Source organism: Arachis ipaensis, chromosome B08 (assembly GCF_000816755.2).
Source record: "Arachis ipaensis cultivar K30076 chromosome B08, Araip1.1, whole genome shotgun sequence".
Taxonomy (NCBI): Eukaryota; Viridiplantae; Streptophyta; class Magnoliopsida; order Fabales; family Fabaceae; genus Arachis; species Arachis ipaensis.
Genome location: NC_029792.2, coordinates 92,405,344 through 92,415,458, shown reverse-complemented (window position 1 = coordinate 92,415,458; position 10,115 = coordinate 92,405,344). Strand labels below are relative to the sequence as shown.

General features: G+C 37.7%; 1 protein-coding gene across 3 annotated transcripts in view; it reads left to right on the top strand.

The window, feature by feature from the left end:
- LOC107612981 (pentatricopeptide repeat-containing protein At2g06000) overlaps positions 1-3,637 on the top strand; it is a 10,831-nt gene extending 7,194 nt beyond the window's left edge. Inside the window, exons 4-6 of one of the 3 annotated variants that reach the window (XR_002352681.1) lie at positions 368-1,507; positions 1,654-1,775; positions 3,167-3,637. The gene's annotated coding sequence lies outside the window, so the exon portion shown is untranslated. The remainder of the gene's footprint in view (positions 1-367; positions 1,508-1,653; positions 1,776-3,166) is intronic. The other 2 variants (XR_002352682.1, XR_002352683.1) reach the window with 2 other exon arrangements.

Genomic DNA, 10,115 nt, shown 5'->3' with positions numbered 1-10,115 from the left:
TAGTAATGATGGGAGATGGTCGCCGATAAAATTAATCAGCGCTGTTCTAACTGGTTAGTGTCTATTTGTTTCCTTTCGCCTTTCGTGCATTATCTGTACTTCCTTGTATGAAAAACAAGTATTAACTTTTGTCAGTATCAAGAAAGGATTAATGAAACAAAGAAAACAGAAAACAAATAAGTTACCCCTCAAACAAGAGTTAGGTTCTACAATTTTCAGAGTTTTCATTTTGCTCCTAATAATTTCAAGTATTTACAAATTTTACTTTCAGTCTCTGCGTATTGCTATTGTTCAGAAAGATTTGGTCCCTATTTTTCATTAAGATTTGTGTTTTATGGTTTAATTTATTTTGGTGGTGTTCTTACAGGATCAATAGCTAAATGCGATGAAACTATAAGGGAACTAAACCGAGAAAATTATATTGAAAGGACCAAAACTGAAATTTGATGCAACTATATGGACCACATAGATTCCTTCCAAAGTTTTTCTAAAGTTGGTTAGATACATGATACAAAGGTGATTGTCCAATAAAATTCCTCAACGTTGTCTTACCCGTTTTTATTGAAGATTCACATCCATTTGGTGAAACTTCTTTTGTTAGAACTTGAAAATATTAATTATTATCCTTTTTTCTTTTAAGAAAAAGAAGTAGCAGCTTATATTAGTATCTAGAAATGAAGAAGTAACTCTATCCAAAACTGTTAATTTTTTATGGCCTATGAAGTAGCCACATTTGTTGGACACAGCATATGGGTAAGGTCTGAGTTTTCCTGAACTGACTTCAAATTTTTTGGGTTCTCATGTTGGCACAGTGCAAACAGCTATGTTCTACGATTTATCACCATCTCATGCATTCAAGCAATTGTGAATTCGAGACATAATAAAGCATTTGAGTTGAATAATATTGAGAAGTTAAGTAGGCCCCAATCTTACATTATTGATAAGTGGGATAAAAGAAAGGAGGAAAAATGAAAGGGTATCATGAGTTTGAGTTTCGTCCACTATGGAGTTTTGTTGGTTCATAGGGATGAGCTTCTTACAATGTTATCCTTTATAATTTTTCTAAAGCAAGTACTATATGGTTGACGTATGGAGGATATAGATTTTAATTTTATTAGGAGGCACAAATATTGTAGGTCAACTATGATTCTATTAGAACATATAACTTCACAAAACTACTTTCATGAATGAAGTCAATGGGTTTACTTGCAAGGAGTGTCAGTAATTGTAGTTTGTAGAACTTGCATTCTATCCTTGTTGCATATTATTATCCATGCTATTTCTGAACTTCAAAGCAATAGGCAATAACCTTTTGTATCTCCATCAAACTTCGAGAGCCTGCTGTGGTGCTCATCCATCTCCTATGAGAATTACAGAATGGTTGATGTTGAGCTGGCTAGCTGATGCTGCTAGCTTACTTTATCTGCTACAATGCAAATTTGGTTACCTTCATATACACTATACAGCCCAAGGGAATAAATGTCTCCTGAGTCAACCATTTATAAACGTAACTGTTGGAGCAGCTTTTATTAAATGGTTGTCAAACTTAAATGATTAGTTCCATATACATTTATTTTTTTTTAAAAAAAAAATTGTTAGCGTGAATATTTGTTGCCATGATTGCTGCTTCTAAAATATTTGCATCGCCTGCAGTGATGGAAGCCTAGGGTCCATTTCAAAGGGCATTTAAAGGTGTTATACAGATGGCTACTCACTAATCTACTATTCGTTAATTGGAAATGCTATCCCTTGTTTAAAGAAAGTTTTTCACCCAGGTGTGGCCTCCTTTACCTTATTTATAAATTGCGATTTTGTTAATGTTTTGCGAACTTCCTCCGTTAAATTTTAAATTTGTTCTTTCGATGGGGCCAAACCTCATGTTGTTTATTTCTTTTGATAGGAATCAGAGGACCAAATATATTGAGCCTTATTCATTTATTTATTTATTTTTGGGCGGGGAAGCTGTTAATGTCACCTGTTTCCTCTTGGTTACACTCCATATATGGGCACATTAGAGGTAACAGTTTTGATATATGGAGGTAGGATAGGAGAGTGATACCCCTTTTTTTTTAAACTTATATTACAAAACGTGAGGCTTATGTTTGTATTATTTTAGTTTTTGTCTCCGTACAAGAGAACGCAGTGAACGTTTTATTTGGTCTTCTGTGGTTAGTTTGGTTCTCCTAAATACATCAAGAATATTCTTTTAATATCAAATTTCATGAAATGATTCTTTTGGAGGTCAAGTTTGTCACATAAGAGTGATAAGGAAGGATCAATATGATGTCATAGGTTGGCAGTAAATTCAAGGCATAAGATTAGTCATTTTTATACTAATGTGTCATATGTTATCTTCTGTCTTTGTACTTAAATTTGGTATCATTTTTTTACATGTCAATCAATACCATATGTAAATCTTTCTTTTTGTTCTGGTACCTTCATATCATTCTTAACAAGTATATAGCTTCTATGAAATTTGACATAGGTGAATCTTTATATCTAATGTATTTATTTTTATGACCAATTTATTTTTAATTTGATGGGTAAGTACATCTAAATTTGTTGTCCATGCATATCGTTTAGGCCCTAAAACATTGTGAACACCTAGGATAAAGAACCCTTTGGCTAAAATTTGAGCAAGCGCTCAGGTACAACTTTTGCATATGGAAAAAGAGATATGTGGCACTCTTAATTCTTGTCACCGGCCTTACTGATCTTAGCTTGTCCAAAAACAAATGTCTTATTCTAGCTGAATAGCACACTTGCACCTTTAGGCTTTAGGGAAAATTATGCAGAATTTAGAATTTTGAGTAAACCCTATATTTCACCCCTGACAAAATATGCAGGAACTATTCTTCTATGTTGAGTTGTAGAGTTAAAACTTTCATGGATGAGTTTGATATATAAAATTCTTCATGGAGCTCAACCACTATATCGTTCTCTCCATACCGAATCTGTGTATTTCCTTATGGCTAAAAAGTCTATACAGAGGAACTAATTACGTTTCTTGGCAAGATATAAGTTTATTACTTTAAAATCTTGAGTCAATTTTACTTTTCTATTCTTTTTAGGGGACAAATTTGGGAATTAGGTGATTTTAGTTTTAATTTTTTCAATGTTTTAAATTTAGCAAAAATCTAATGAGATGGATTGCTTCTCTTTACAGGAATTGTGGTAGCTCCATGGTGTAACATGACAATTGCCTTGCTAATTATGAGTAGGAAAGCTCCCAAGTTGTAGAATTTTATGAGAGCTGTGTAATTGTGATAAAGAAGACAAACTTAAGGGTAAAAAACTAATGGAAGCAAGGAAAGCCCATTCTCCTGGAAATCACTTGCACTCTCCCACTCTGCTTAGTACTTAGAAGTATTTGTAAATTCAAATCGACTAATATTCGTAGTAGGTTATTCCTTGCAGAATAAAAATAATGCAGTTGAGTTTCTGATCATTGTTCTCTAAATTTGTACACACCAATCAAATTTTGCTCTCAAACTATTTTGGTTACGCCATATACAAACATGAATTGTGGTTAGGAGAGGCATACAAATTACTTTTAGCTACTTACTCACACAAGGTGTCTTAAACTTTTTGTATAATACATTTCATAATATTGCACGAAATTTTAAATTTGTATTCGTTAAATGACGTTGATTTTTGGACAGATTTGTTCCCCATGACATCGTCACTTTGTTTTTGGATTTTTTTTATTTAAATTAAAAATATATAATATTTATTGATTTAAATAAAGGTACAACTATTTATTAAAATACATTTTGGTTCACATTTCAGATGCAGTGGGGGAAATTACACTAAAAGCTTATCACGGATGCACTGCTACCGTGTTGTGACACACCACATGCTAGTTATATCTCGGATGTACCCGAAATATGAACAAAACTATATTTCGGATGCAGTGCGTCCGTGATATAACCAAAATTAATTTTTATCCACTGCATCCGAGATATACACAATTAGAGTGATTAGGGGCAGTGCATCCGAGATATGGTCAAGTGTGCATGACAATTTTTATTTATAATCATTACAATATTTTTTTTAATAGACATATATTTACATGGATAAACAAGTCAAATTATATATTTGGATGCACTAAAAAAGAGTCATACATTTGATGAAGGTTTATAAATATAAGTATTAAGCAAAATACATATATGAATAATGGTAACTAATGCCGTCCAGCGGTAGGATCCAAGTGGTGTCCAGTCCCACATCCACGAGGACGGGACACCTTGGGAGGACGGTATGGACGAGCACGAACACCTGGCTGGCTGGAAGTGAGTGGTGGACGCTGGTATGGTGGCGGAGGAGGAGCTGATACAATCATAGGAGGAGGACGAGCTAATACAGTCATGGGAGGAGGCGTAGGAGGTGATCTCCAGACAGTACCGGACGGTGGAGTCGGCAGTGGCAGGAATGGAGTCTGAAAGTGGGGTGATGGAGCAGAACCTGACTAGTGTGGTGGTGGAGGAGGAGTCTGATAGTGCCTTGGAGGAGCTGTCCCATGCCGGGTGGAAACACCACTTGACGTCCCTGGTATGTCGGTGTCGTCTCTCCTGTGGCGATAACGACTGGCCAAGGCATCCACTGCATGACTGGGTGCCCCAAGAATCTTGAACATGTCATCGATGTCCATCATATCATCGGATCCAATGTCAAACTGGGGTTGCTCCCAAGCTCTGTCATCAGTCGCGTGGTCAGCTGAGGTATCCGGCATAAGATTCGAAGCAACGTCAGCCTCATGGTCAGCGAAGAATGCGTCAGAGGGATGCTTTGCATGTGCATCGGGAATGACATCCTCGTGTACCTCCTCCTGTCAGGCGTACTCAACCTCCTCGTCTGACAACTGCTAGTCTACATCATGAGGATCTCCACCATCCCTACCCTACGGGCGCGCTGACCATGTGTCTGCCGCGCTGGTCTCCGGACATCATCGCGAGGTCGCCTCCTCGCCTGTCGCCTCCGATCTCGGCTCTGCTGCCCAAGCCCTGCCAACCTGCAAAGATTGATAACATAGATTAGGTGTGTAGCATATAATAATCAACAAATTAACAACAACTTCCATATACCTGGATGCAAGTGGAACCTGACGACGTCGTAACCCGCTGGACTAAAGCACGAGAACCTGTGGTATATCCATGATAAAAGAAGAGGCATGCAACCTGCAATGTCTGTCACGTCACGGGATGCCGCCGCGCATAACGAATGATAGGTATGGCAGAGAAGTGCGGATCCCATGACAACTAGCTGCATCGATCGAAATCCTCTAGCAGTGGCAGCCATCTCAACGGCACAAGTGTAGCCGACTTGTCCGTGAACAGAAACACCCCAATAATCATCATGAGGTAGCATCGGGCATACTGCCTGAGAGTCTCAGGGGCTGCCCCATTAGGGATATGTGCCACTCGGTCCCTGAGCCATGTCATCCTGATCGCAAACACCTGCCTCCCTCCCCGCTGCTGTCGTGGCGGCCTGGCCCCTAATAAGTCCTCAGCCCACTCCCATGTTGGGTGCCTATGCCACTGCTGGAAGTCTCTGGTACAACCCCCAATAGGCTCTCCAGTAGTGCGTAGTCAAGTGTGGTAGGTAACATCCTCGAGTGTAATGCTGGTCTCACCCTCAACTCCACTGCATGCCCAAATCCAGCCTCCCTTATATAGGGAAGCAGGATGGGTGGTGGAGGGTGACCTAGCGTCACACGGCGTGACAAAAGTAACCGTGGTCGCTGTAATTCCCAAAACAGATAACTAACGCATGTTAGTTACATCTAAATCATTAATTGTCCTTAAACAGTACTACAACCTATAATGTACCAACCTATGCGTTTACGTTAAACGTAACAGAAATATATAAATTTCTAAGTCACTAAAGACTAACACTCTAAATGCATTACAAGATAATTATATAAATCTACAAATCTTAAACCTATTAAACATGGATATTTTTTTATTTAAATTAAAAAATATAACATTTATTGATTTACATTAAAAAAAACCCATTAAACACTAACCTCAAAGTCCAACGCTCCAGCTACGTGCCAAGTATCATTCAGCCTATTAATGTCTCCTGTGCGGACATATGCTCGGTAGGCCATAACTCGTGAAGAATCTCGCTTTCACATGTGCAGAATCTCAAAAGTTTGAAAAAAATGATCCTAATCCACACTGATCTCGGATGCTGTGGGTTTATATATGCCCCAGACCATATCTCGGATGCACTGTCCCTGATCACTCTAATTGTGCATATCTCGGATGCAGTAAGTAAAAACTAATTATGGTCATATCACGCATCCGAAATATAGTTTTGTTCATATCTCATGTGCATCCGAGATATGACTAGCACGTGGCGTGTCATAATACGGTAGCAGTGCATTCGTGATACGTTTTTAGTGTGTTTTTTCTCACTGCATCCGAAATGTGACCCAAAATGTATTTTAGTAAATAGTTGTACGTTTATTTAAATCGGTAAATATTATATATTTTTAATTTAAATAAAAAAATCCCTTTGTTTTCCCATTATATTCCTTCGAGAGAGACATCAAACGAAACTTATCTCTACATCTCTATTTTCTTTGACCTTAACAAAATAACTCATCACATCAGATCTCAATTGTCGATTACTGCTATCGCTGTCGAAGTTGCCATCGCCATCTCCGACGAAGGCATTAATTTTTTTGTTTTATTTCCTTTTTAAATCAATTTTTAGTTAAAACCGGTTCAGATATTGTCTTGAATAACTTTTTGAGGATAAAGCCAAGTATTCAAGAAGGAAGTTCGAACACAATATAAACAACAAACTTTGAACGTAAAGGGATAAGGGTTTAAAAGATGATCATTAGTAATATATACTGGTTTGGCCTCAATTGAACGCAGATCCGATAGGATATGACCAAAATTTTGATTCGATCCGTACTAAAATCTTTGGATCAGATCGGATATCGGATATATTTTTAAAAGCTTATTTTTATTAAAAAAATCAATAAAATTTATTTTTTTATTCTTTTTACACAAAATTCGCAATCTGAGCCTATTAATATGCGGATCCGATCCGATCCGATCCGATCCGATAACCTATTCAAATAAACACCGCGAATAAGCAAATTGAATCTGATTCATAAACAACCATTTACATCTAGTCCACAAGGCCTCAATGTTTACATCTAGTCCACAAAAAAAAATTCGAAATTCCACTAATAGAATAAGTGTACAACAAATATTATTTTCTCAAACTTGGCTAAGTTTTGCCGCATATTTAATCATCCCCAACTTAATATTTCGTTAAGTTCTCTCAAGTTTAAGTCTAATACAGATTGACTCCTCACATACATAAAAATTTTATATATCTAAAAACTTTAAATATTTTCCATATCTTCTTAGACATGACTCATATAATTATATTCGATATCTTACCAATTTAAAAGTTTAGATATTATTTTTTTAAATCTCCTTAAAACTAGAAATTACTACCGGATCAATTTATAAAAAAGATATGTGAAGGACAAAGATGCACAATTTATACTAAAAAAGATGAGAAGTTTGACAACTTAACAACGAACGTTCAAAAACACTCATTTAGAAAAGAATTTAAAAATAAATAACAATCTAAGATTTAAATGTCAGAAAAGTCGGCAAAACCAACGTCTAGACACGATACTACATTCTGGGAAGACGCCTCATTGAACTTTTTCTTCTTCACATTCCCCTGGCTCTACATCTCAATCTTGGGAAACAGAGTCTGCTTATCAGAAATAGTGGCAAAGAAGGAAGAGCTTTGGCAATTTCCTCCTTAATTTGCTGAAGATTACAATAGGCACTCAACTTGGAAGCTATCGTTTTTGTAGAACTAAAATACCGTCACGACAAACATATTAAAGGAAATAGAGTAAAAGAAAAAATTTAGCAATACTATGAAAAATTAATATACCAATCTAAATCCTAACATAGCTCAATTTTTCTAATAACTAACATCTTCATCGATAAATGATTGGGGGACTTGCCCCAACACTCCGAAGAATTTCAATGACCAACCATTTCTCTTTATCCACGGCGCCAAGGTTGAACCTCAGGCATTCAAGTTGTTCGTGCCAATATACGTTGAATCAAAGATCGCCCTCTAGAGTTTTGGAGAAAAGGTGTGGTGTTCTGTACCAGGCCCAAACCCATGAAACGAGTAAAAGGATCCATCGTTTAAGCAAATGTTGGGGTTGAATTCTGCCTTGTGCATGCAGTAACTTATTTGTCAGTGATAGACTCTTAAATAAGCTCAGCTTCGCAACAAAAAAAAATCTAAAGCATTAAAGGGAATATTTCATAATTAAGAGGTTCTTGTTAGAGAATCAATATAATCAATTTAGATCAATTAGCATCGTCTATATTTATATAGCATATCTGTACATTAATTGTAGGATTCTATGTCTTTATTACTTTGATTCATTTAGCACCTATAAATACCCCTTGTATATTGTACCTCATAACACAACTCAATAATACACTTTTCATATTATTCTCTCAGTTTCTTGTTTCTAACATGGTATCAAGAGCTTAGGTCTTTTTTTTCAATGAATATTAGTTCATAGCCCCTTTGTTTTTCCTTTTCAGCAGTGTTCTTTGGCCTCTTTTTTTTTCGTTCTCTTTTCGACGCTTTGGTTTGTCACCCCCATAACCATCTTGTTCGTCTTGTCGCCGTGATTCCAACGCAACCAGAATCGCCGCCATCCGCCGCCAGACGCGCCTCCACGCGCCGCCGAAAGACGCTGCCACGACCAGGTTGATCTTCCTTCCAGATTCCACTCGTGCCTCTTTGCTCGCAATTTTCGATCTGTTTCCGACGCTTTGGTTTGTCACCTCCAAGTGGGACCCTTCCTAAGGTTTTTTGGTGAGCTCTTTCCGATTCCGCGCTCTGTTTTCTCGTTTTCTGCCCCGAATTTGCAGTTTTCTTCTTTCTTTTGCTATTTCTTCTATTACTATGGAAAAACCGGATGTCTTTCAGCCTATCCCTGTTATTCTTAATGGCTCCAACTATGCACATTGGGTTGAAGCCATGTGAGGATTTCTTAAAGGGCGAAAATTATGGCGATATGTGACTGGTGATATTGTTTGTCCTGTTAAGCCAACTGTATCCAAAGATGGTGCCTCCAAATCCAAGGAGGATGCTGAGAAGGAGAAGGACTATGCAGAGAAATTAGAAGATTGGGATAGTAAAAATCATCAGATTATCACTTGGTTCCGCAACACTTCTACTCCTGGCATTCATTTACAGTTTGGGCGTTTTGAAACTGCTAAAGAGGTATGGGATCATTTGGCGAAACGTTACACTATCTTCATATTATTCTCTCAGTCTCTTGTTTCTAACAGTTCGGATGAAACCACCCAAATCACGAAAAATGCTTAACCCGCAAGGACAGTTACTCATGAGTAGAGAAACGACCCTATAAAGAAAGCTAAAAATGAGTAAGGGAGGTACATTGTTTTATTTTACACACTTATTCTTCTACACACTACTCAATCGTGAGGTCCCAAGTTCACCTTCAAGTTAGTTCAACTACTTCTGAACATTTAGGGCTGTTTGTGGGGATGTAGAGATCTCCAAATACAAGCCATGGCTGATGCAGGTAAGGAGGCTGTAGCAAACGCAAAATATCTACAAGTCCATCAAGGAGCAATGCGTCAACCTAGCGTTCACCATACATAAGTTACTCCTGGCCATGAGTATAACAATTCTCTCCAAAATTGTGATTCTCAAGGCTGGGCGTGGCAGCCTTCCACAAATGTAGACGATCGAGAAGCCAGGAATGGTGGACCCCAAGTTAATGCTAAGATGATGCAGGAAATGGCTCAAAAAATTTAGTAACTTGAAAGGAAAGATCAAGACGCACGAAGGTCTCATATTCAACGTACTCAAAGGGTTTGGGGTCAAGAGGCAGAATTGCGACATCGCGACGACCCTAAAACACGGCATGCAGCTGATTGACGAGGACAAATCCCACCTCCAAGACAGGACAAGGCTCGAACTCATGAGACTCCTAGAAGGTCCCAGACGATTTCAAACACATACCCGAAACTCTAACCACTTAAGATCCATAAAAGTGGGAAATGTGGGGA